At 41.8% G+C, this 25,153-nt stretch overlaps 1 protein-coding gene across 1 annotated transcript in view; it reads right to left on the reverse strand.

Moving 5' to 3' along the window:
* Window positions 1–24,657, reverse strand: part of EMP2 (epithelial membrane protein 2) — a 70,636-nt gene extending 45,979 nt beyond the window's left edge. Inside the window, exon 1 of the mRNA XM_075831333.1 lies at window positions 24,373–24,657. The gene's annotated coding sequence lies outside the window, so the exon portion shown is untranslated. The remainder of the gene's footprint in view (window positions 1–24,372) is intronic.
* Between the last annotated feature and the right edge of the window lie 496 nt (window positions 24,658–25,153).

Raw genomic sequence — 25,153 nt, forward strand, 5'->3', positions numbered from 1 at the left:
GGTGATGTAGCACTGATGATGTTGAGTTCTGGATCGCATATAAGGCCCTGGTGCTGCTCGGCATCAGGACCTTGTATGAGCCGCCCAATACTGAGGGAGCCTGAGGGGACCCGGAAACTAAGAAGAAGAGTGGCGAGTGTACTTATTTTTTATTTTATGTCTGATGGGAAGGGGGGAATGGATTGCACACTGCTGCATTTGTTGCGCACGCCTGTGGTCGTTGCGCCACAATTGTGGAACACAGTTTGCCAAAAGATGCTCTTAATATATGTGTCGTATCTTACTCCAACGTTCTTTATATTAAGGGTATGTTCACACGCACTATTTACGGACGTAATTCTGGCGTTTTTGCCCCGAATTACGTCCGAAAATAGCGCCTCAATAGCGCTGACAAACATCTGCCCATTGAAAGCAATGGGCAGACGTTTGTCTGTTCACACGAGGCGTAATTTACGCGCCGCTGTCAAATGACGGCGCGTAAATAGACGCCCGCGTCAAAGAAGTGACCTGTCACTTCTTTGGGCGTAATTGGAGCCGTTATTCATTAACTCCAATGAATAGCAGCGCCAATTACGTCCGTAATTGGCGCGGCGTTCAAGCGCCTGCACATGCCATTACGGCTGAAATTACGGGGATGTTTTCAGGCTGAAACATCCCCGTAATTTCAGCCGTTACGGACGCCCTCATGTGAACATACCCTAAATCCCCTCCCCCCCCCCATTGATTCCAGTGGTCTGTCACTGTTAGGCTGGGTTCACACGACCACATTAACGTCCGTAATGGACGGACGTATTTCGGCCGGAAGTCCTGGACCGAACTCAGTGCAGGGAGCCGGGCTCCTAGCATCATAGTTATGTACGATGCTAGGAGTCCCTGCCTCTCTGCAGGACAACTGTCCCGTACTGTAATCATGTTTTCAGTAGCTATTTTATTTGGGTTTTTTTTTGTTGTAATAAAGCAAAGTAGTATAATCACTAGACAAGCTTCTCCCCTGTTTCTTTGCTAACATTGTGGTGCATGTGGAGAGGAGACGCTCACACAGCACATTGGAAAGAGATTAAAATTAACCTATGGTCAGGACCGCTATCATTTTACCCATCAAGCTGGTTTCTAAAATGGGTTTCAAGCATCATAATATTTACTATGCTAATACTATTCCCATTATAGATGGGACACTGTGGGCCTCAAACCTCAGCTAAATTTAGAATGTACCTAAGAAGCACTACAAATAATTCTGTGTGGCAACCAACTAATAGGAGATTACTGAATGAATACTTAACTATAAGCAGTTGTTTACAAAATAAAATAAAATGTCCTAAATATATTCACTTTATTAAAGGCAACATTGCGCAAAATATAAAATGTGAGAAAATTAAAATGTCTCATTACTGTGCTCCTACTTTAATCTACACTGTCTAAAAACGTGCCTCATAAAAGTGGCACTATCAGGTAAAAGGGGTTGTCTGTTTTTTTCCGGAAACCACGCCACTCTTTTTTATGGGCTGTATCTGGTATTGCGGCTCATTCCGATTTAAGTAAATAAATAAGAGCTGCAATACCAGACACAGCCAATGTGTAGACTCATTTTTCTTTTTTTGGACAACCCCTTTAAGAGTTATATATTAGCTTGTTCGTATTTATTATTACTAATAATATTTTTGAGGAATTATATTATCCAAAAGGCTATCACAACTTTTAGCAAGAACATGTAGAATTCAGGGATATACCGTGTTTCCCCGATAGTAAGACACCCCCGATTGTAAGACGTATCGGGGGTTTCAGGGGGGTCGGCTAATATAAGCCGTACCCCGAAAGTAAGACATATGTCTTACTTTCGGGGAAACACGGGGGTATTGCCGCCTCCTGCCCACTTCCGCGCCGCCCCCCTCTCCATACGTCACCGCGCCGGATATATCCGTCCTCAGCAGCTGCTAGTTCGCGCAGGAGGACGGATATATCCGTCCTGTGATGGCGCGGGTACTGAGACTGTACCCACGCGATCAGCGGCAGGAGCACGGCTGTTATACACAGCCTGGCTCCTGCTGCAACTGCCGGAATCGAAGCGCGCGCCGATTCCGGCAGTTTAACCCATTAAATGCCGCTGTCAATAGTGACAGCGGCATTTAATGTGTTTGACAGAGGGAGGGAGCTCCCTCTGTCACCCGATCGGCGCCCCCGCAAACAAATCACGGGTCGCCGTCGGGTTTCCATGACAGCCGGGGGTCTAACAAAGACCCCCAGGTCTGCCTTCAGCATCTGCCTGTTAGGCGATGCCGGAGGCATGACCTAATAGGTTGCCTGTCAGTTTTACACTGACAGGCAATAATGCTTCGGTATACTAAGTATACCAAAGCATTATATATGCGATCGGCACATCGCATAGTGAAGTCCCCTGGTGGGACTAAAAAAAAAAATGTAAAACAGTGAAATAAAGTTTGTGAAAAAAAAAAAAATAATAATTCGACAATTTTTTTCCAATATAAGACATACCCCGAAAGTAAGACATAGTGGGGCTTTTGGGGATAAAAAGAAAGTAAGACACTGTCTTACTTTCGGGGAAACACGGTAATAGAACAGATATGGATTTGATTCCAATAAAATTATGATACCTTACTAGACACAAAAGAAAAAGTACAGGATCCCCCACAGTCGCCGTCCTTTATATCAGAATTTTAACATAGAGAGCTTTATGTATGAAAAACGACAACAAATTGGCCCTGATACCCATTGCAATCACCATATAGATTTAATTCCCTAAACTGCATAAAAGAGCAAAAAGGCTGATTGTTTCTATCGTATAGTTTTGCTACACTAATATATAAGGAAGTTAGAGCATATAAAGTGCCATGCTGTAGGACTCCTTTAGGGTATGTTCACACGTAGTCAACAAAAACGTCTGAAAATCCAGAGCTGTTTTCAAGGGAAAACAAACCCTGCTTTTCAGACGTTTTTTTACCAACTCGCATTTGTCGCGGCGTTTTTCGCGGCGTTTTTTACGTCCGTTTTTGGAGCTGTTTTCATTGGAGTCTATGAGAAAACAGCTCCAAAAACGTCCAAAGAAGTGTCCTGCACTTCTTTTGACGAGGCTGTATTTTTACGCGTCGTCGTTTGACAGCTGTCAAACGACGACGCGTAAATAACAGGTCGTCTGCACAGTACGTTGGCAAACCCATTCAAATGAATGGGCAGATGTTTGCCGACGTATTGGAGCCGTATTTTCAGACGTAAAACGAGGCATAATACGCCTCGTATACGCCTGAAATTTGGCCGTGTGAACATACCCTTACTATATTCCAGCAGTTTTACTTTTCAGGATCTCTGCACGATGTCTCTATTTGTATACACACAAATACATAAATATACAAAGAAGAAACTATTCCAGGTACTTCAGATGAATAATAGATTGTGCAGTCTTTATTCTGTAACTAACGCCTGCTTTATAAACATAGGAAGATACTTTCATGCCAAATATAGTTAACACCTCCCTGCCTGCTCCAGGAATACTAGCTGACCTAAAATGTTCCATTTAACCTCTTAAAGAGGATCTGTGACCAGTTTATTAATTCCCTATCTCCTAACTAATCTAATAGGTGCTTTGCTGCTGATAACTACAGTGTAATTTTTTTTTCAAAATTTTGTATTATTTGCAAAGTTACGAGCATTTTTCTAAATATGCTCATTTGGCCATACTTGCCAAATAGGAGGTGACGCTTTCTTTTCACTCTGGGCGGTGTAATGTTTTCTGTATGACGCTGTCCAATCAGCATACAGCTTCTCCACCATCCCTGCCCAGCAACACTGCACGATCATATAGTATACAGCTTCCATTCCCGACTGTGTTTTCAATTGGTGATAGCTCCGGTTGTTTCACAGCCAGAACTGCGATCCTGGTGTCATATGAAAGATTAGAATCTCAGCACTGTTCTAGGTGGTCCACAGCCCGAGATATGGCTGTTTTAAGTGATCCCCCTTCCCTCCAGCCTCAGTCTCTCACGCCGTGTGAAGCAGCTTCATGCTGATAGGACAGCGTCAGAGGCTGTGAGGTCACTCCACCTCTGGAGAATACCACTTGTCTAGTATAGCCTCATTTGCATTTTTTTTTAAAAAGCTCGTAACTTTTCAAATAAACTTTTTGGGACACAATTTTCACTAGCATTATCAATGTGACAGCGCCTATTAGAATAGCTAGGAGATTGGGTGTTACTAAACTAGTGATAGATCCTTTTTAAGGACGCAGCAAGTTTTTGCATTAAAGGCAATGTAAACCTCTGAAGCCTTTTTATTTCATGTGTTTTGTGATGTTAAACATTTTTCTAATATATATTTATGAAACATTTTATTTCGTTTTAGCACTGCAGCTTCTATGTATCCACTATACATAGAAGCTGCATAATGCTGCTGTAAGCGGTATATGTCAGTGAGCTGGACCGACGGCTCATCGGACAGCGGCTCCTCTGTGCCTCTGACACAATCTAACCCTAATACCGATCGAATCTAAATTAATCAACTTAGATTTGAGTGGCATTAGGAGCCATTGTCAGTCGAGCCATCAGTCCAGCGGACTGGTTTATTCGGCTTGCAGCGGCATTATGCAGCTTCTATGTATAGCGGATACATGGAAGCTGCAGCGCTAGTACTAAATAAAGTTTGCAATATATATTAGAAAAATGATTTTAAAAAAAGGGGGGCTTCAAAAGTTTACAAAGCCTTTAAAGAGATTATTTAAAGCGTAGCTAAACTTTCGCAAAAAAAATAATATTTAAACTGCTATTATGTCCCTCTATGTGAATACATGACTCCTAGCAATTTTTTTCAATTCAAAATACCTTTTTTGCAGCACTTTTTCTTGTGAAACCGTCCATCTATTTTCTCACACTTCCTAACTCTGGCCAGTTGCTAGGGGCGTGTCTAGAGGCGTGTCTTACTGTGTGTGATGTTACGATGTCTGTAGTGAACTCTGAGGTGATCATTACAATACTGTGAGCGAGCACTGAGCTATAATACCGTGAGCGTGCACTGAGCTGTGCACAGCACAACACATTATATACAGAGATGGAAATATCTCTGCACACTCCAGAAGATCAGCGATCAGAGATTTTCTTTTCAATTTCCCTGCCAAGTGCAGGGAAGATAAGACAGGACGGCAGGGTGCTTGGAGGGGAGGGGGGGGATGGACGGAGCAGTCCTAGTCTTATCTGATGCTAATTAGCAGCTCAGATTAGTGTCCTGAGACAGGGGGAGAATCACAGAGACCAGTGCACACAATCTCTTCCATGAACTGTGTAGTGTATAGAGGCAGAGAGACCTTCCTGACGTCACGATGGGGGCGTGCACATCTGACGTCAGGATGGGGCTACCACCCACCTGTACTCACAGGCAGCAGAATTCGTACACTGATACATTCAAACGGTTTACAGATTTCTGCTAGCAACAGGAGACATACAAGAAATAAAATGTGGTAGAAAAGTGTCAGAGTGGACATTTAAAACACATATAACACAAAAAGGAGCCCAAATTAATTAATAAAGTATATTACAAAACATATTTATATTACACATGCTGCTAGAAAATAAAAAGTTGATCGAACGTTTAGTTACGCTTTAACATTATGAAAAATACAGAAAAGGACCTTTATGTTTCTGAATGGTCACCAGGTGATGCCACTATATTTACAGCTGCCTCTCTATTACAAGGTAGTGCTGTAATTACTCATTGTCTTTACGCACATCACAGGCTCTGCTACTGACATTGCACATTCTGCTGCCCAGCATGTGAAATACAACCTGAAGGGAGGGGGGAGAGCATGGAGCAGAAGAGATAAGAGTCATGTGACCTGTGATGTTTTGTTCTTTTGAGAGGGAGATGAGTGAGGGGGTGAGGAGAGATAACCACGTGTTCAGAATACAAAAACTCACACAGGCAGGTGATAAACACCAGAAGTCCGGTCATGTGACTGCAAGTGAGACTGGCTCAGGCTGTGTTCACATCAGCGTTGTCTTTTCGTTTGACGGCTGCCGTAGGAGGTTTCCGTCGGGGGAACCCCTCAACCATACCTCCCAACCGTATCGGATTCAGCGGGACAGTGCCGGATTCCGGGGGTATGTCCAGCTGTCAAACTAATTCTGAAGCAGGGAACCATCGGCTCCCTGCTTCAGAATTAGTTCATAGCGGAGGAGCAGAGGGAGCTCCTCCGCTAGCCGAGGACTCCCCGGGCACAGCGCTACTTTAAGCACTGTGCTCGGGGAAGCCCTTGAAGTTACTGTCCATATATGGACAGTGACATCAGGGCTTTCCAATGGCGCTATCTAGAGGGGGGAGGTGGCGCTATCTTCAAGGGAGGTGTGGCACTATCTACATGGATACTGTGGCAATATATAGGGGCACTATCTACAGGGGACACTGTGGTGCTATGTACATGGGCACTATCTACATGGGCACTGTGTCACTATCTACAAGGGCACTGGCACAAGGGGCAGCTAAGGGGGCATTATACTGTATGGGGGCAGCTATGGGGGCATTATGCTATATGGGGGAATTTGTTTGGGCATTATACTGCATGGGGGCATCTGTATGGGCATTATACTGCATGGGAGAATCTGTGTGGGCATTATACTGTATGGGGGCATCTGTGATGGCTTTATACTGTATGGGTGCATCTATGGGGCATTATACTGTATGGTGGCAGCTAGAGGGCATTATACTGTGTGGGGGAAGCTATTTGGTATTATACTGTGTGGGAGGCATTATGGGAGCATGATCCTGTGTGGGCTGAATAGGGTGGGATTAGAGGAGTGGCTTAAAAGAATAATTGTGCCCGCGCCGCATCGGTTGTCCCTCTTTGTGATTCTTGAAAGTTGGGAGGTATGCCTCAACGGAAAGGCAAACGGAAACCTTAGATTCCGTTTGCATCACCATTAATCTCAGTGGTGATGGAAACTTTGCTAATGGTTTCCGTTTGTCACCTTTGTGACAAGGTTCCATTGTTTTGACGGAATCAATAGCGCAGTCGACTATTTTATTTATTTATAAATGTCTGGTTTATATTAGGTTTTATGTTATACTCAACAGAGGAAAAGTACAAGAAGCACCAGAGAACAAAGGAAAGGCAAAACATATATGTAAAAAGGGCAATACAGTGCCCAAACATATCCGCATCAAAGACCTGGGAAGGGAAGTCGGGAAGTTTGTGTTTTACGGCGTTCAATGTGCAGTATAAATGACAAGTTAGCTTGACTAGCAATTCCGGAATTGTTTTATTTTTTACAGTGTTCACAATCACTATGCTAAATAAATAATGTGATAATTTTTTTAATACGGGTCTTTATGGATTCAGTGGTACTAATTTTGTAAATTGTTCTCTTTTTTTACCATAAAAAAATCTAGCGTAAAAATGAGAATTTTATTGTAGTTTTGATTTTTTTTCTTTTACTTTAAAACACTTTTTTTTTCCTACAACGGGACATGCGATCACGCTTACATAATACACTGCACTACTTATATGGTGCAATGTATTATGCCTGTCAGTATTCTACTGACACGCAGCCTATTATGCGCTGCCTGGGTCTAATAGGCTCACATCTATAGCAGACATAGGGGCCTTGGTCAGGCCCCCTACAGCCATGCCAGCCCATCGGCACCCCACAAGAACGTCACAGTGGCCCCTATGGTCTGACAGAGGAAGACCCTTTGTTTGTCAAACTACTTAGATGCTGCAATCTCTATTGACCTTGGCATTTGAGATGTCAAACACCCGATATCGGTGCTAGTTCTGATCCTAGCCATTGCAGCATAACATAACAGACTTCAATGAAAATCTGAGACACGTCCCCACCTCCCCCCACTGCTCTCCGATGGATGTGCGCCTATGACGTTAGTCACTATGTCCTCCTGCCTCCGCTCCTATTCCTTTGCGCCTTTGCTTCCTTGAACATATGGCCGGAAGCCGCGGGCAGAAGTCGTCATCTTACTGTCTGGCAGCGGCTTCCGGTCCACAGGAAAATGGCACCGGATTTCGTTCTGCAAACGAGCTTCGTTTTGGTCTGTGTGGGAGCGGCGCATGCCCATAGAGAAGTAAAAGTAAAAACAAAGTAAAAAGTAGAACACGAGAACACAAATAAATAAAATTTCTGCATGCAGCTCCCCCGTCACTCACTGGTCTCTGGGGAGGGCCTGTACTTCATCACTTCCTGGGGACTGTAATCATTTTTCTGTCAATTGACTCCCATGCTCCTTTTCATACAGTGGTGTGTCAGTATGTGTTCCAAATTTACATTTAAAGGGGTTATCCAACATTAATAGCCTATCCTTAGGCCTATTTAAAATGAAGGTGTTGTGGAGCTCCTGTAAGCTTTGCGTCTCTTTCATTGTTTACACAAGCACATCGGCTCATCCAGACGAGAGGCTGTGCCTGGTACTGCAGACTGTCAAGTGAATGGGACAAACTTTAGTTCTAGCTACAGCCATATTGTGCTGTTCGAAACCCACCAATCAAACATTGATGGACAGTCGATCAATGTTAATGTCCTGGAGAACCCCATTTAAGGGTTAGATGCACACTAACAGTGATCAAAAGCAAAAGAAGAGCATGTCACATAGGCATATAGTCTTGAGCCATTATCCTATCTCCAACCCCCGGACTGTAATCATTTATTCATATTTGACCACTCCAGATACAGGTCATTAAATAGCTTCTGGAATAGTATGAGTTTTATGTAATTACACTTGTATGACATTCCTAAATCACACAAGAACCATTTCGAATTAGCGCAGTATAATGGAAATGCCAGACCTGGAATGGCAGAATCATTTATGAAAGAGCCATTTGTACAAATTTTTGTATTCCTGCCCTTGACATTTTAAGTTGCATTTTCTCTACATAAAAGACAGCTCTTTGTAGTCAGATTCATGTCCATTTTATTGCTGTTACACATGCACAGAGCCCAGCTGACGCCCATTGATAACCTTTTAATCATCTATGTACCCAACTGTATTGTAGAGAGACCCGAGATGTGCAAGATTCTGCTGATCTTCCATAAACAACTAAATGATTATTTTTTTCTGCACCCAAAACAGGTGACTACAAACTGTAGGTGAGTAAACAGGCCGAATATTTCTGTAACCACGAGTTTAATGTACAACTGAAGAATTGTGTATTGGTAGCTTTTATAGTTTGTAATATAGGCTGCTATTGGGCCCTACTGTTCCTCTATATGCCTCGGATTTCATATGGAATCCGACAAAAAACATTTCAGATTTTCTAACGTGATTGCGTCTAGACCAGGGGTTTCAAACTCGGCCGGGTAAATGGGCCACACATAGGAAAAAATTGAAGTTGACGGGCCGCATTACTTTCAAATTTGATAAAATACAAAATTATTGTTACTCAATTAGTTATTTGAACTACTATAATAATACTACATTACTATAACAATACTACATTACTATAACAATACCATTAGGTTTAAACTTACTGGAAATTTGCGAGTTTACTCCACGTGCTTATTTTAACAATCCAGTTTCACTAAATACAGTCTGGCGGCTCAGTTGGCAGCATTTGGCAGACACAAGAATGTTAAGATAGGGCACCCCCTTTTTAGATAGTGTCATAGTGCCTTCTGTAGATACTGCCAACCCCGTAGATAATGCCACAGTGCCCTCTGTAGATAGAGCCACACCCCCCTAGATAATTCCCCAGTGCCCTAATGCCACAGTGCCCTCTGTAGATAATGCCACAGTGCCCCCTGTAGATATTGCCACACACCCCTGTAGATAATGCCTCAGTGCCCTCTGCAGAGAGTGCCACACCCCTCCTAGATAATGCCACAGTGCCCTCTGTAGATAATGCCACACCCCGTAGATAATGCCACAGTGCCCTCGGCAGAGTGCCACAACCCCCTAGACAATGCCACAGTGCCCTCTGTAGATAAGTCCCCAATGCCTCTGTAGATAATTCCCCAGTGCCCTCTGTAGATAGTGCCACACACACCCCTTTGTAGATAGTGCCACACATATCCCCTATAGCTCCATTGGGGCTCCCTCTAGGAGTGGAATCCCCTGTCAAAGCGTTGTCGACACTTTGGTCGTGGATTCCTCTCCTGGAGAAGCCCCTGACGTCACTGTCCATACATTGACAGTTACGTGAGGCCTCGTCTATCAGCGGTATCCCTGACCAGTGCGTCGGCAACGTGCTGGCCGGGCATTCCGGTCCAGGAGGAGCCACTGCGTCACTGTCCATATACGGACAGTTACGTCAGAGGCCTTGTCTATCAGCGGAATCCCCGACCAGAGCGCTCTGGCTGGGGATTCCTCTCCAAGAGAGAGCCCAAATGAGGATCTGTAGAGAGGGGATGTAGCGCTGTCCACAGGGTGGGATCTGTGGCGTGGCACTTTCTATAGGGGGGCTGTGCGGCGCTCCACCTTCGGCTTACTCTCTGCTCTCGAGCTGTTAGCGGGCCGCAGATGACAGCTTTAGGGGCTGCATGCCGCATGTTTTAGACCTCTAGTCTAGACCTTTTTCTAAAATGCGCTAAAATGTGGCATTTCTGGCGAATAGTGTTGTATAAAGTTTTAGACCAATTTATGAAGCAAAAGCACCAAAAAGGAAAAATGTTGGTGCATCACTAGACACTTTTCGAAGTTGCCTTGAAAATGGGGCATGGCTTAATGAAAAGAGTGTGGCTTAAAGAGGCTCTGTCACCAGATTTTGCAACCCCTATCTGCTATTGCAGCAGATAGGCGCTGCAATGTAGATTACAGTAACGTTTTTATTTTTAAAAAACGAGCATTTTTGGCCAAGTTATGACCATTTTTGTAGTTATGCAAATGAGGCTTGCAAAAGTCCAAGTGGGTGTGTTTAAAAGTAAAAGTCCAAGTGGGCGTGTATTATGTGCGTACATCGGGGCGTTTTTAATACTTTTACTAGCTGGGCGTTCTGATGAGAAGTATCATCCACTTCTCTTCAGAACGCCCAGCTTCTGCCAGATCACGCTGTGACGTCACTCACAGGTCCTGCATCGTGTCAGACGAGTGAGGACACACCTGCTAACGCCGATGCTGCTGCAGAATCAACTGAAGCCTCTGGTGCCGATGTGTCCTCGCTCGTCTGACACGATGCAGGACCTGTGAGTGACGTCACAGATCTGCACTGCCAGAAGCTGGGCGTTCTGAAGAGAAGTGGATGATACTTCTCATCAGAACGCCCAGCTAGTAAAAGTATTAAAAACGCCCCGATGTACGCACATAATACACGCCCACTTGGACTTTTAGTTTTAAACACACCCACTTGGACTTTTGCAAGCCTCATTTGCATAACTACAAAAATGGTCATAACTTGGCCAAAAATGCTCGTTTTTTAAAAATAAAAACGTTACTGTAATCTACATTGCAGCGCCGATCTGCTGCAATAGCAGATAGGGGTTGCAAAATCTGGTGACAGAGCCTCTTTAAATTGTGCCAAAGGGCGTCAAAATTTGCATAAGTTAGCCAACCAAGGGGTGAATAAGAATGAGAAAAGTGTCTAACACTTCTAGCAAGATGCATCAAATTTATCATACAGCGTAATAAATTTGGCACATCTTCTGAGTGCCTTGATAAGTTTATGCTGTCAAAATATTTGACAGAATTAGTACATCTTGTAATAAAATACAACTCTGACCGCGTTGCCTGGAGTCTGAGCAACAATTCAAATAACGTCTTGAGAAAATCCAAAACAAAATAATTAAGCGATTGTAGATGTAGAAACATTATTATTAACCTGGAAGGCTTCTTGACGCATTTACCAATTCTGTCCTTGTTGATCAGCGTTCATTTGTTCCTTTCACAAGGAGCTAGTATGGGGACAATCGCTTATGCTGCCAAAAACTATACGAATCGGCTGATCGTTGCCCTGTTTGCACAGGGCAACTATTGGGAACGAGTGTTTTGTGAACGCTCGTTAGCCCAATAATTTGCCAATGTAACAGGTCCCTTGGTCTTCACATTTTCAAAAGTTACTACCTTACATTTCTTATTGAAAAAATTCCAATCAATACAAAACCTCAAATATTTGCAATCCCTGATAGTTGCAATGGTATTTGGCAATACAATTGTGGAGTCCATGACCCCAATTCATGAAGTTTACATCTGCAGATTATAATCAGGCATGTCAATAATGGCAGATTTTGAGAACTGGACAATGTGTGCAGGCCTCTGTAAACTAGACGATCATGTTGTTTATTAAAGATTCTGTTATTCTGCCCAACATGTCAAATCAGGGAATTATTTGATTGCTTAATCCTTGTGTGGTTTTCTTGGATCCAATGCTAGATAACTAAACTCCTTCTCACTACATCAATGCCACTGCTCATATTATGACAATGCTAGCTGTCAGAGGAAAACAGGAACATTTCATGCCATCTCCGGCTGCTGGTTTACAAAACCACAATCTCTAGCCAGGGTTGAAGCCGACAATGCTTGTTTGCCCTTCCCTTCTCTTATACCTTGATAGTTTAGGATTACTCTTGTGCCAGTTCCCCACTACTTTCCATACTGACTTCGGCAGATCTTGCCTATTGAGATGGGGGAGAGGTCCATAGATTCACACTACGGATAAGGAGAAGGGATGGGGCCAACCTTAGCTGACTCCTCCAAGGGCTGGATAGCAGCTTTAGTGTTTGCCTCTATGGATTGTATTTCCTTGTTAGCAATTATATTGACTACCAGATGTCTAACGCATCTTCAAATGCTATCAATTCCATACGTATGTTTGTTGTATTTTTCCAAAAACATATTTTTACATTGAATAATGATATATTATTGTATACACATTTGAGTTTGGCAGAATATATTCAAAGATATTGGCTGGTGATGCTGGTTCCCTAGAGCAGTAAATAATTGTAAAAAGTATTTTCTCACAAAGCACAAAGTTCTCTGAGAAAGTTCTATACTTTATAGTTAAATCACAAAAGCCGTGATTGTGTTTCCTGCCCGCCTCTGGTTTCTACTCCAGACATCTGAGAAATAGATTAAGTTCATGTGTTTAACAGACATCTCTGTTCATTTATACAGTTTCCAGCTGTGCTATATTGAATCACAAGAAACAAAACAACCCTTGTGGTCAGTCGGCCACTTGGGATAGTGCGAAACAGGCACACCCGGATTTTAAGGAACTTTATGAAATAAAATAAAAAAATGTATATTATATCATGCAAAGTGTTGCTTCATGTAACAAGTATGATTTCTGTACAAAACCTTTCCATTCCCACACATCTGTGAATGCAATTCAGATAGAGGGCAAATAATGACCTACAATATCAGTTCCAAAAAGTACGGAGACTGTACTGTACTAGATATATACTTTAATTTGGTGAGAATTATAGTGATGTATAGTGTATTAAAGGGTAAATAAACCTTCAAACTTCTTACATGTTATAGTGACATCGATGTAGCGGAGTACGGGCTCAATAGAAAGTCTATGAGCCCATACACCGCTAAATCTGCTTTCCAGAAAAAGCCGGACAGAGACTAAGCGCCTCAGCAATCACACGAGCGCTTCGGCTGCTTAGTTTTAGCGATTGGTGGGGCTCCCAGTGCTCGGACCCACACCAATCAAAACTTGATGTCATGTCAGAAGTTTGTTGAACGTTTACACTTTAATGTCTTTGGAGGAATAAAATATTGTAGTTCTATAAATTTAAGAAATTAAAACTAAAGTGGTTCCAAGAAATGGCGCCACTTCTCTCCATAGGCTGTGTCTGGTAATGCAGCTCAGACACGTTCACTTGGAAAGGGCAAAGACGCAATACCAGACCAGCCCAAAGGCAGAAGTGGCGCTGTTTCTGGAAAAATAAAAAGGATATTTTTTTTCTAATGTCCCATACAGGCTGGAGCTGGGGCTTGGCGGTCTGATGACAGACGGGCTCCTGCTCCAACGGTCGCGATCGAAGTTTATTTAAATCGCAGCGGTTTAAACTGTTAATTTGTAATTTAAACCGCAAGGTGAACACCGTAAAAAAAAAAACACAACAAACAATGGCGAAATTGCTATATTTTTCCATTGCCCCCCAAAAATGTCATAATAAAAGTTAATCAATAAATTCCATGTACCCCAAAACAGTACCAATCAAAACTACGTCTCGTCCCGCAAAAAACAAGCTCTCATATCACTACATTGACGGAAAAATAAAAAAATTACCCCACTTGGAATGCGACGATTAAAAAACAAATAATTTTAGTTCAAAAGAGTTTTTATTGTGCAAAAGTAGTAAAACATAACATAAACCTCTACAAATATGGTATCGTCGTAATTGTACCGACCCATAGAATAAAGGTAACATGTTATTTACACCGCAACGTGAATGGCGCGAATCTAAAACACATAAAACAATGGCGGAATTTCAGGGTTTTTTCTATTCCCCCACAAAAATGTTAATAAAACTTAATCAAAATACAATATGTACCCCAAAATGGTGCCATTAAAAAGTACAACTAATCCCGCAAAAATAAAAAGTTATAGCTCTTTGAATGCGACTATAGAAAACCCGAAAACAATAGCTTGGTCATTAGGGCCTAAAATAGGCTGATCACTAAGGGGTTAAAGGCTATGGACACCTTTAAGGGCATTTTTTTTTTTTTTTTTAAATAAAGAGATCAGTTTAGTGTAACTTTACAATTAATTTTTTATTAAAAAATTGTTTTACTTTTGGAGATACAGCTATTCTGTATTCTCCATACATAACAGCTGTATCGTTCATTTTACACTGAGTCCGTCAGTGACGGGTTCAGTGTTGGCGGGTCCTGTGTATCTGACACGCAGGATCGAGCTGTTATCGATCTCATCTAAGTTCATAACTTATACGTTTATATCTTTTATCTCATATAAACTTATAAGTTTGCATCTTTGGTGAACTCTGAACAGATGTTCTAGCACCATCATAAGGATACCAGGAAAACAAGTACTTTGACAGCCAATCCTTAGGGTATGTGCACACACACTATTTACGTCCGTAATTGACGGACGTATTTCGGCCGCAAGTACCGGACCGAACTCAGTGCAGGGAGCCGGGATCCTAGCATCATTGTTATGTACGATGCTAGGAGTCCCTGCCTCGCTGCAGGACAACTGTAATCATGTTTTCAGTACGGGACAGTTGTCCTGCAGCGAGGCAGGGACTCCTAGCATCGTACATAACTATGATGCTAGGAGCCCGGCTCCCTGCACTGTGTTCGGTCCGGTACTTGCGGCCGAAATACGTCCGTCAATTACGGACGTAATTAGTGTGTGTGCACATACCCTTAAAGTGGTTTTCCAGGCTTGTAAAATAAATGTAAAAAAAGCGGTATAGGCTTTAAAACGAAATATAATCGAATTGGTCTTTTTTTTTTACACCCCTGCAGCGATGACGTGATGTCCTGACACATGACCACGGCAGTTAACACTATTTATAGCGGTGACGTGTGAACCCTATTAAAGTCACCGCTGTGGCCAGTGATTATTTGCCACAGTTACGTGTTAGGACAACACATCGGAGCTGCAGCAGTATAAAAAAATGGGACCAGTCTTCATCAGTTCCATCATGATCCATTTTTCTTTTGCCATTGAAGTCAATGGATGATTAAAAAAAACTGATGGAAACTCCTGCAAACGAATGCGCTCCCCTAACCTTAAACCTAGGGAAATCATCAATTTCCATTAATATTACCATCAATGTCAACTTTCTTCAAAGCTTGTCACATTCTGGCCTGTATGGCTTGACGTGTCTTCTTAACACCAGTATCAATTTCATAACCAATGTGCATAGATAATAGACGTCGCAATTATATTTTCATTTCCCAGCCGGTCCCAGACGCTCAAAACAGCCATCAGGTGGCGCATTATTTTCACAGGTGAAGTCTATTATGTCGAATTACTCAAGAGGGATATAAGTAAAGCTCTGATGAGATTTAACATTAAAAAGCAGGATGCAGCAAATTTCATTTAACCTAAACAAATCTCTCCACAACAAGTGTTCTCCATGTTTCCTTCCTGTGGAGTGAAAGTGAACAAACCAATCAGAACAATACACGGAAAAGATTATCATTTTAAGAAGCCGTAAATCAAAATACAAACCCATAATGGAAATTCTTTACAGCCGGCTTCCTAGAACTGTAGCCATCATAACCTTCCCATTGCTTAGTTGTACTCGTATAAACATTTTATCATAATACGTAACACCAGAATAACAATGGTGAACTCTATGGGTGACGGTACAAATATCTCACTAAGGAAGGTCAAGTTCATACCCACTTTGTATTGACCAAGTGTTTTACACATTTATTTGACAGTCAGGAAGATCTTAGACGTGGCCTCCTGATCTTAGCATGTTACTCGGGCTCAAGTTTACTAATTTACCATCAAATTCACCTAAAAAAAAAATTCTGTTAATGGGGTTCTCCGGTTTAATCTAATTAATGTCATTTTGTTTAGAATTAAAAGGTAGACAATTTTCCTATATACTGTCCGTACTAATTATTGTTATTCTGTAGGAAAATTCTTTGTTTACTTTCAGTAGATGAAAATTCTGTCCATGGTCATGTGATGGACACACAGGTGCTGGGAGACTGTAACAAGCTGTGCAGCTGTGTGTCCATCACATGACCATGAACAGAAATGTAATGAACTGGAGGTAAGCAATAAATGTTCCTACTGAATAACAATAAGCAGAGATATTGAGAACCATAAGGAATTAATGCAGAAATTATATTGGAAAATTGTATAACTTTTAATTATACAAAAAACAAAACAAAAATTTGCTGAAACCAGACAACCCCTAAAAATGAAAATTCAACTTTTGACCGGTCCCATGGAGCTCATAATCTCCACATAGTTTTACTTGACAGAATGCCATAATTTCAGAGAGGACCTACCTTCCTACTGTGGCCTAGTAGAGTACAGTGGGGATCTCCAGCATGTAAGACTTTTTGGGAAATGTTGCCGTACATGGGTGTGGCCTAAAGCCAAATTTTAAGTTCTGGAGAAAAATACAATAAATGCAAGTGATAAATGCTTCTAAAATGCATTTTATTACCTCAAAGTCATCATAGCTGTGGTGTTTGGTCTGAGACCGGTGACCTTTATTGGGTCTAGATCACTGTCAGTCCTCCCCGTTGTACAAAAAAACATTGGCCTTTAATTTAGATTGTCTCTGAAAGTGGTCAAACTAGCCTGGCATATCAACAATATAGCAAACTGCTTGGCTCCCATTAATGTGGTTTGTCAATGGCCACACATGTATATTAATAGTAGTTGACCGTACTGTTACTGCATGGTGGCTGTACTATATACATTACATTATTCAGTCAACATACTCAGACTCTTAGACAATGTCCACACAACTTATTAGTACGATTTAATTTCTCAAGAGGACTTGGATACAGACACTACAAAAATTGACTATGGCAGTAGGTTAATACATGTAGTGGGCTATTATGTCCAGTAAAAGTCAAATAGGTTAAAAGTACGGCTATGTTCACACGGAGTATTTTGGGGGAGGAATATCTGCCTCAAAGTTCCAAACGGAATTTTGAGGCAGATATTCCTCCCCCAAAATACTCCGTGTGAACAGCAATTATCGCGCCGTTTTTCGCCCGCGGCCATTGAGCGCCGCGGGCATAAAACAGCGAGATATACGCTTTCTCCTGCCTCCCATTGAAGTCAATGGGAGGTCGGAGGCGGAAGCGCCCGAAGATAGGGCATGTCGCTTCTTTTTCCCGCGAGGCAGTTTTAGGGTATGTGCACACACACTAATTACGTCCGTAATTGACGGACGTATTTCGGCCGCAAGTACCGGACCGAACACAGTGCAAGGAGCCGGGCTCCTAGCATCATACTTATGTACGATGCTAGGAGTCCCTGCCTCTCCGTGGAACTACTGTCCCGTACTGAAAACATGATTACAGTACGGGACAGTTGTCCTGCAGAGAGGCAGGGACTCCTAGCATCGTATATAACTATGATGCTAGGAGCCCGGCTCCCTGCACTGTGTTCGGTCCGGTACTTGCGGCCGAAATACGTCCGTCAATTACGGACGTAATTAGTGTGTGTGCACATACCCTTACTGCTCGCGGGAAAAAGACGCCGATGCCTCCCATTGAAATCAATGGGAGGCGTTCTCGGGCCGTTTCTGCCGAGTTTTGCGACGCGGTTTCCGCTTCAAAAAACTCTGCAAAAGACCCCGTGTGAACATAGCCTTACACTCCAGCTAAAAGAGGAACACTGTGTTATAGCCTATGAAGGGCTTAGGCAGGAATTCTCACTTGTGTAATGTACTGCCCTTTTAGACCTTGCACTAGACTTAAAGAGGCTCTGTCACCAGATTTTGCAACCCCTATCTGCTATTGCAGCAGATCGGCGCTGCAATGTAGATTACAGTAACGTTTTTATTTTTAAAAAACGAGAATTTTTGGCCAAGTTATGACCATTTTTGTATTTATGCAAATGAAGTGGGTGTGTTTAAAGTAAAAGTCCAACTGGGTGTGTATTATGTGCGTACATCGGGCGTTTTTACTACTTTTACTAGCTGGGCGTTCTGACGAGAAGTATCATCCACTTCTCTTCAGAACGCCCAGCTTCTGGCAGTGCAGACACAGCCGTGTTCTCGAGAGATCACGCTGTGTCGTCACTCACAGGTCCTGCATCGTGTCGGACGAGCGAGGACACATTGGCACCAGCGGCTACAGTTGATTCTGCAGTAGCATCGGCGTTTGCAGGTAAGTCGATGTAGCTACTTACCTGCAAACGCTGATGCTGCTGCAGAATCAACTGTAGCCTCTGATGCCGATGTGGCCGACACGATGCAGGACCTGGGGCAGGAAGTGAGTGACGTCACAGCGTGATCTCTCGAGAACACGCTGTGTCTGCACTGCCAGAAGCTGGGCGTTCTGAAGAGAAGTGGATGATACTTCTCGTCAGAACGCCCAGCTAGTAAAAGTAGTAAAAACGCCCCGATGTACGCACATAATACACGCCCACTTGGACTTTTACTTTAAACACGCCCACTTGGACTTTTGCAAGCCTCATTTGCATAAATACAAAAATGGTCATAACTTGGCCAAAAATGCTAGTTTTTTAAAAATAAAAACGTTACTGTAATCTACATTGCAGCGCCTATCTGCTGCAATAGCAGATAGGGGTTGCAAAATCTGGTGACAGAGCCTCTTTAATACAGTGTTTCACTTTTGCCCGGAGTGTTCCTTTAACATAAAATGACATAAAACTGAATCTCATGAAGTAATTTTGCAGGTATAAAATAAAGTAGACATAATATGGAACAGTAGTGGAAACCCCGATATCCTCTTTCGAGGATTTTGCAAAATCCTTTTAGAAGGTATATCCACATGTTTTTGGAAATCTGAGCGCAAGGGAAAAATGTGGTGATGAATGAGCCTGGGAATCATCACTCATACTTGAACACATGCCAAAAGGAATTGTGATAAAATTCCACTAACCTCTAAGGATAAATCTACATTCATCACAAAGCCAAGGGGGAAATCTAAAGTAAATGACTGTATCTCATGACTATTCATTCATAACTTCCCCTGCTGTGAGTCACTACTACAAGTTACATGTACATACTGTATCAGCAAACACATGCCCAGAAGTATAAAGTATTAAATGTCACAACATATTTATTGAAGTCTGATACACTTGGAGCAGTGCCCCCTAGTCTTCATAAGATGTCCGGTTGAACCCACTAATGGTGCCATTTTAATCAGTCTATGGCGTAATGCACAGGGTAGAGCCGAGGGCGCAGAGCCTGTAAGGAGCCACATGAACCAATGTAAGATACCCCTGTATGGCACCATATTACTGTGTCTGATAGAGCATGCCACAATTCTGTATGAAAATGAAGGAAGATGGGCATCCTGTGTGGTCCCATAGACTTCTATAGATGCCATAGTACAGCTCCATACAACTCACACTTTGAATGGAGCTGTAATACAGTCATATGCAGAAGTCTTAAGCAGTTTTATCAATTAGATGGTCAGACATATTTTACTAAGAATATCTTAATAACCCCAGTTTAAGGAACTTGTATAAATCCTTTCCAAACAAAATTGGAGATCATGTGATCAAAAGTATTAAGGAAGCTCTGTAAAAGCCGTACGAAAATATTGATACTTTGTCTCTGTTACGTTCAAGAACTAATAGAGCAATTAAGTGCCACCCAGTAAAGTACTTTCTACTAATACCTGCTGACATCAACAGGTCACCCAATTTCCATCCCAATGAACTTTGACCTTCTAAATGAGAGACACAATTGTAGACCTCACCTTGCCAGATGATTGGAGAGAAAACAATGAGGCTGATATTTCTGCTATGCGCAGACATTTCTACCATATTTGTACCACGTGTCGCCTCGGGCTCAACACTACTTAAAAATGCAGTGCAGCAGCGGACTGTGAATCCTTCGGCCCACCGGGGAAATTCTTTTTGTAGACTCACCCTACATCTAAACAGAACATGTACTCTAAGGGATAGTCCAACCCTGCAGCAGTATGTATATACATATTCTATTAGTACTATATTATAATTATTATTATCATCATCATTAGCCTAGGTTGCTTGACAGAGGTGTTGAACAATCTATGCAGAGTACACTGGGAATATATTGTCACTACAATGTGAAATCCAAAAATATAAGTCTAGGGAAAAGAAATCACAACAGGGGGATCATACAATGCATGGTAATATTATTCAGCTGATGAAGGGGTTAGTACAACCCTTGAAGGACATTGTCAATATGGATCATGTTCAATAAAAACCAGATCAACAGCCTTTCTTCATTGGGACTTCTGACACCAAACAGAACCATCTACACATTTTGGCTTACCTTGTATCCTATTTAAGGTAACACTGAGTAGTAGCTAGTATACCAAATGCTATAGAGTTGTATCTATCAGCAGCATAACAATACGCACCAACAATTTGATTTTGTAATATACACATATATATATATATATTAGTTTTTATAAGTCCCTGTTCACAATAAGGCCATGTTGCAACATGAACACCACCAACAGCTGATGGAACCCATTGGCTTAAATGGATTCCATCAGCTTTCTGTCGGGGTGTCCGTGGTTTTACCGGAAACAATAGCTGCTCTATTGTTTCCGGTAATCTCTGTCAGATCTGCGATGGAGGCCTCTAACGGAGCCTCCAACGCATATGTGAAGACCTAACTCTTCGTTTTTATGCCATTTTATCCGATGTTTACTACTGTAAGGAGCATTCCTTTTGTTTATTTTGTATTTTTAGCCCAGTATTATTCAATAGGAATAAAATAAAATGTTGACTGGTTCACTTTAAAGTGTAACTACTTTGTAAAACTCTTGTAGTTGCTCTCCTCTACCACCTACAGAACTGGCCAATCACATAGCTGCTTTTTATCGAGCGGCCTTTTACTATGCATTAGTACACAGTTGGCAGTCTGTAGATTGTGGGAGGTGAGCGTAGATTTGAAAACTTCAGCTCTGAGGTGAATGCTATCACGTGGCTTTGATTCTTCACCCTGGAGGAATATTTTACATGTCTCCAGAGAAAATTGATGCATAAAAAGAAGCATATCAGGTTTGGAGGTGTTACGCCTGGTGCATGATTAACTCTCATTCCTATTCATATAATGCTGACATATCATTCAGCTCTGTACAGAGAGTTTCTTTATTCACATCAAGCCCCACCTCAATGAAGCTTTCATTCTAACTACAGACATACAGTCACACATAAAAAATAATGGAAATGACATGGGATATTCGTTATATCGGCAGTATTTTTTCATGCGCTTTTTTTCTGCATTTACAACGTGCCAACAACAGGACAAAATACAAAGACCAGACTATTAATGCACTGTTTAAAAGCAGCCCATGTACCCACTGATGCCAATTCAAGGTTATACACAAAAAAGAGGGAGCAAGCCAGAGGGCAATATTCACCCTAGTCCTGCTACATGAAACTGCAACCTCTCAGGACAGGTGGACATGACTCTAGTTTGCCCCTCTCCAACACATAAGAGAAGAGCAGTGAGTCTTATCCCTTCCCTGGTTTGCAAATGGAACAACCTGCTGATGAGTAAGGCGGATATGGGCAACCTAAGCCTTGGTCCTCCCTTTTCACAGCCCCAAAGCTTCTGCAATGTCTGCCTCTATAGTACATACACCCATGGAAGAAGTGCTTACCAGTGTGCCACTGTACACTAAAAATATCAATGAATGTATCATATATATTGCTTCATTGCAAAACTACGGGCACGTGCCTCTTACATTTGTATAGTGTACGATATTTGTTTCCTTGCGGGTTACTGACTTTATTATAAAAAGTAGGCATCAGTTGCAGTCTGGAACAACTGACACATCTTGACAAGTCTTTTCCACATTTTTTATGAGGGCATATGGACGTCATAGAAGGGGCTCCCCCATTAGAGACACCCCTCTATTAGTCAGAGCAGAAAGCTGCCAATAAGCAACAGGTCTCTCTCTGGCAAACCCTGTCTGTTCATGTATTACATGGACGGGCATTACATTGAATGCTGCAGGGAAAATAAGCAACCAAAGCCAACTTTGGATGCCAGGCCTGCTGAGATCATCTGATCATATTAATAATAAAGGGGTTATCTGTGATGAGACAACATCTATAAACATAAATATGCTGTGTTTTAATATATACAATAAATAATGTTCATGTATTTCAACGTCACAAAAAAAAACACATCAACAATGCTGTATTTCTACCCAATAAAGCCGAAATCCCTAACAAACAACTACTATTCGTGCCGTCATTCAGCAAAGCAATAGCGAGTGGGAAACATGATGCGTCATGTCAAGCAGATGCCATTCATGCAATGCATATACATAAGAGAATGGATAATGGCAACGCTCTCAGCCATCTCCAACTATTTCCAAACTTGTCTGTACAGGAAAACTTAGCAAACATCTAACCAACACAAACAGTGTATCAGGAAGATTCTGACCTCAATTATTCCCTGTTTATCGAGAACAAACAACTGTTTAATGTGCTTATTACCTAGAACACTGGTAAAATGACTTTCTTTATATATTTATTACATAGGACACTGATAAGGCCACCTCCAACTGGCAAACACTGCACAAGGTGTTAGAGGGATACGTTCAAATGAAGGTTTAAAGTGTGCCGCCGAACGTATGCCCCAGACATATGATTATACAGTAACAAACATCTGCAATTTACTCCCATTAAAAAATTAAAAAGAAACCCCTGGTGTAGGGATGGTTAAGAATTCTATTGGCTGAGATTTATTGACTGTCTTTCCTATACCCATAGCAAGCATCTATGAGCAGGCGGAGTTTGCAATGCCTACTGTAATAGTGACTGCTCGTGTTGCTGCTGTTTTCTGGGGAACCCCTGACGGAAGGGAACCCCAGTATAGAGTCATGCACAGAGTGAACTGGGATAAAGGGAACTAAGTATGAATTTATTTCAGAGCTTTTGAATTATATGAAAACTTCACATCTAAGTATTACATGTGACACAGCAGACGTACATTTTAATATTTTTAAGTACACTTAATTGCTTAATTTCCCAAATCTGCTATTTTGTGACGAATGAGAACAATGTTACACCACTAGGTGGAACATTTTACTCAGAAAAAAAAAAAAGGACAGCCACACCTTTATGAGGAAGACGGAGGGAGCTTGGAAAGTTTTAAAATATAAACTGTAAAAGTGAGTCAAGTGTTACATAATAATTCACTCTTTAAATATAAAATATATACAAATTACAGTTGTTTACAATGTGTCACTTTGCATCTCGTGGAGTTAAAAAAAAAGAATTTGACTTGCATTGACCAAATCCATCCTCAGGCACATTCCTCATTAGGCAACCGCCCCTCCCTGAGCCCCTGGGGCATCGGAGGAGATAGGTCACTAAGTGTACTTTACCAAATGCAAACGACTAAGATGATCTAGAAATAAGAAGAAAAGACCCTCGGAGCTCAGCCCTTCACAGTACTCATCCTTACACAACAATATCATTTCTTTTTTCAAAAACATTTTAAAAAGTTGCATGTAAAAAATAGGACAGACTGAAGAACTGCAACAAACTTTATCCCAGTGGCAGAATATGAAAACATGTCTTTTTTTTTTTTTTGCAACCCATGTAACTATATACCTACAAAAATAAAAAAAAGTCGCTTCACTGCAATGCATGAACAACTTTGCAACATATAAGAAAAGTCGCCATGGTAACCTTGTTCTGCCACACATTGTAAGTAAACATTCTAGCAGGAACAAACAAGCAGATGTTCACTCACACTCCACTCAGACTCCACTCACAGCCCAGTTGCCTCTCGTTGCTTTCCTTGCTTAGTAAAATGAAGCTTTACTCACCTGTACTTTTGGGATCTTCTATTGCGAGGGGATAGATAGGTCCTTGTAGATTTTGCAGAGCAGACAACTCTAGAAGTAAAGTACAGCTGCTAGTTTGTATGAATCTGGGACTTGTTTTGAACCTCTCCCTCACACCACGCCAGTCCCTCCCCTTCTCTCCTATGCCTGGATTATGAGATCACACGTAAGATGGGTGTGGAGAAAGAAATATAGATTCCACTCTGTCTATATAAAGCAACCTACAAAAAAAACTTGCAAGTGGATCTTTTTTTCCCACCCGGCAGCAGAGTTCAAATTCAAAAAATGCACCCAGACCTATCTTTCAACGTTACACACGTCGGATCACTATGTATCCAAGTGACTTAGACTAAACTCCACCCTAGCAAAGCAAAACAGATGGAGAGAAAAACACACATCTCCAGTCAGGAGGCTCAAGTATTTGTTTTCGTTCTGGCGCTGCCACCTACAAAGAAGATATTGAACTTTTATGTTGAAAATCTGCGCCAGGTTAGATAGAGGGGTAGTTGTGCTTTCAGGATGGAATTTCAACTGTAAGTTTGCAAACATTTATACATAGTGTTCATTCCCTCCATAAACATCATTGTATCATATGTGGAATTCTGAGAACAAAATTATCATTGCTGCTTTGGTTTAATAAACTAGCGAAAGTAATAAATATGTGTCAGCAACATACGGTTAGCACATGGAGCTAAAAACATCTGTCAGCAGAGAAAACACAGGGTTTGGCGCTAACTTGCAATACACAATAATAAGTTAGGGA

Source organism: Rhinoderma darwinii, chromosome 6 (genome assembly GCF_050947455.1).
Source record: "Rhinoderma darwinii isolate aRhiDar2 chromosome 6, aRhiDar2.hap1, whole genome shotgun sequence".
Classification (NCBI taxonomy): domain Eukaryota; kingdom Metazoa; phylum Chordata; class Amphibia; order Anura; family Rhinodermatidae; genus Rhinoderma; species Rhinoderma darwinii.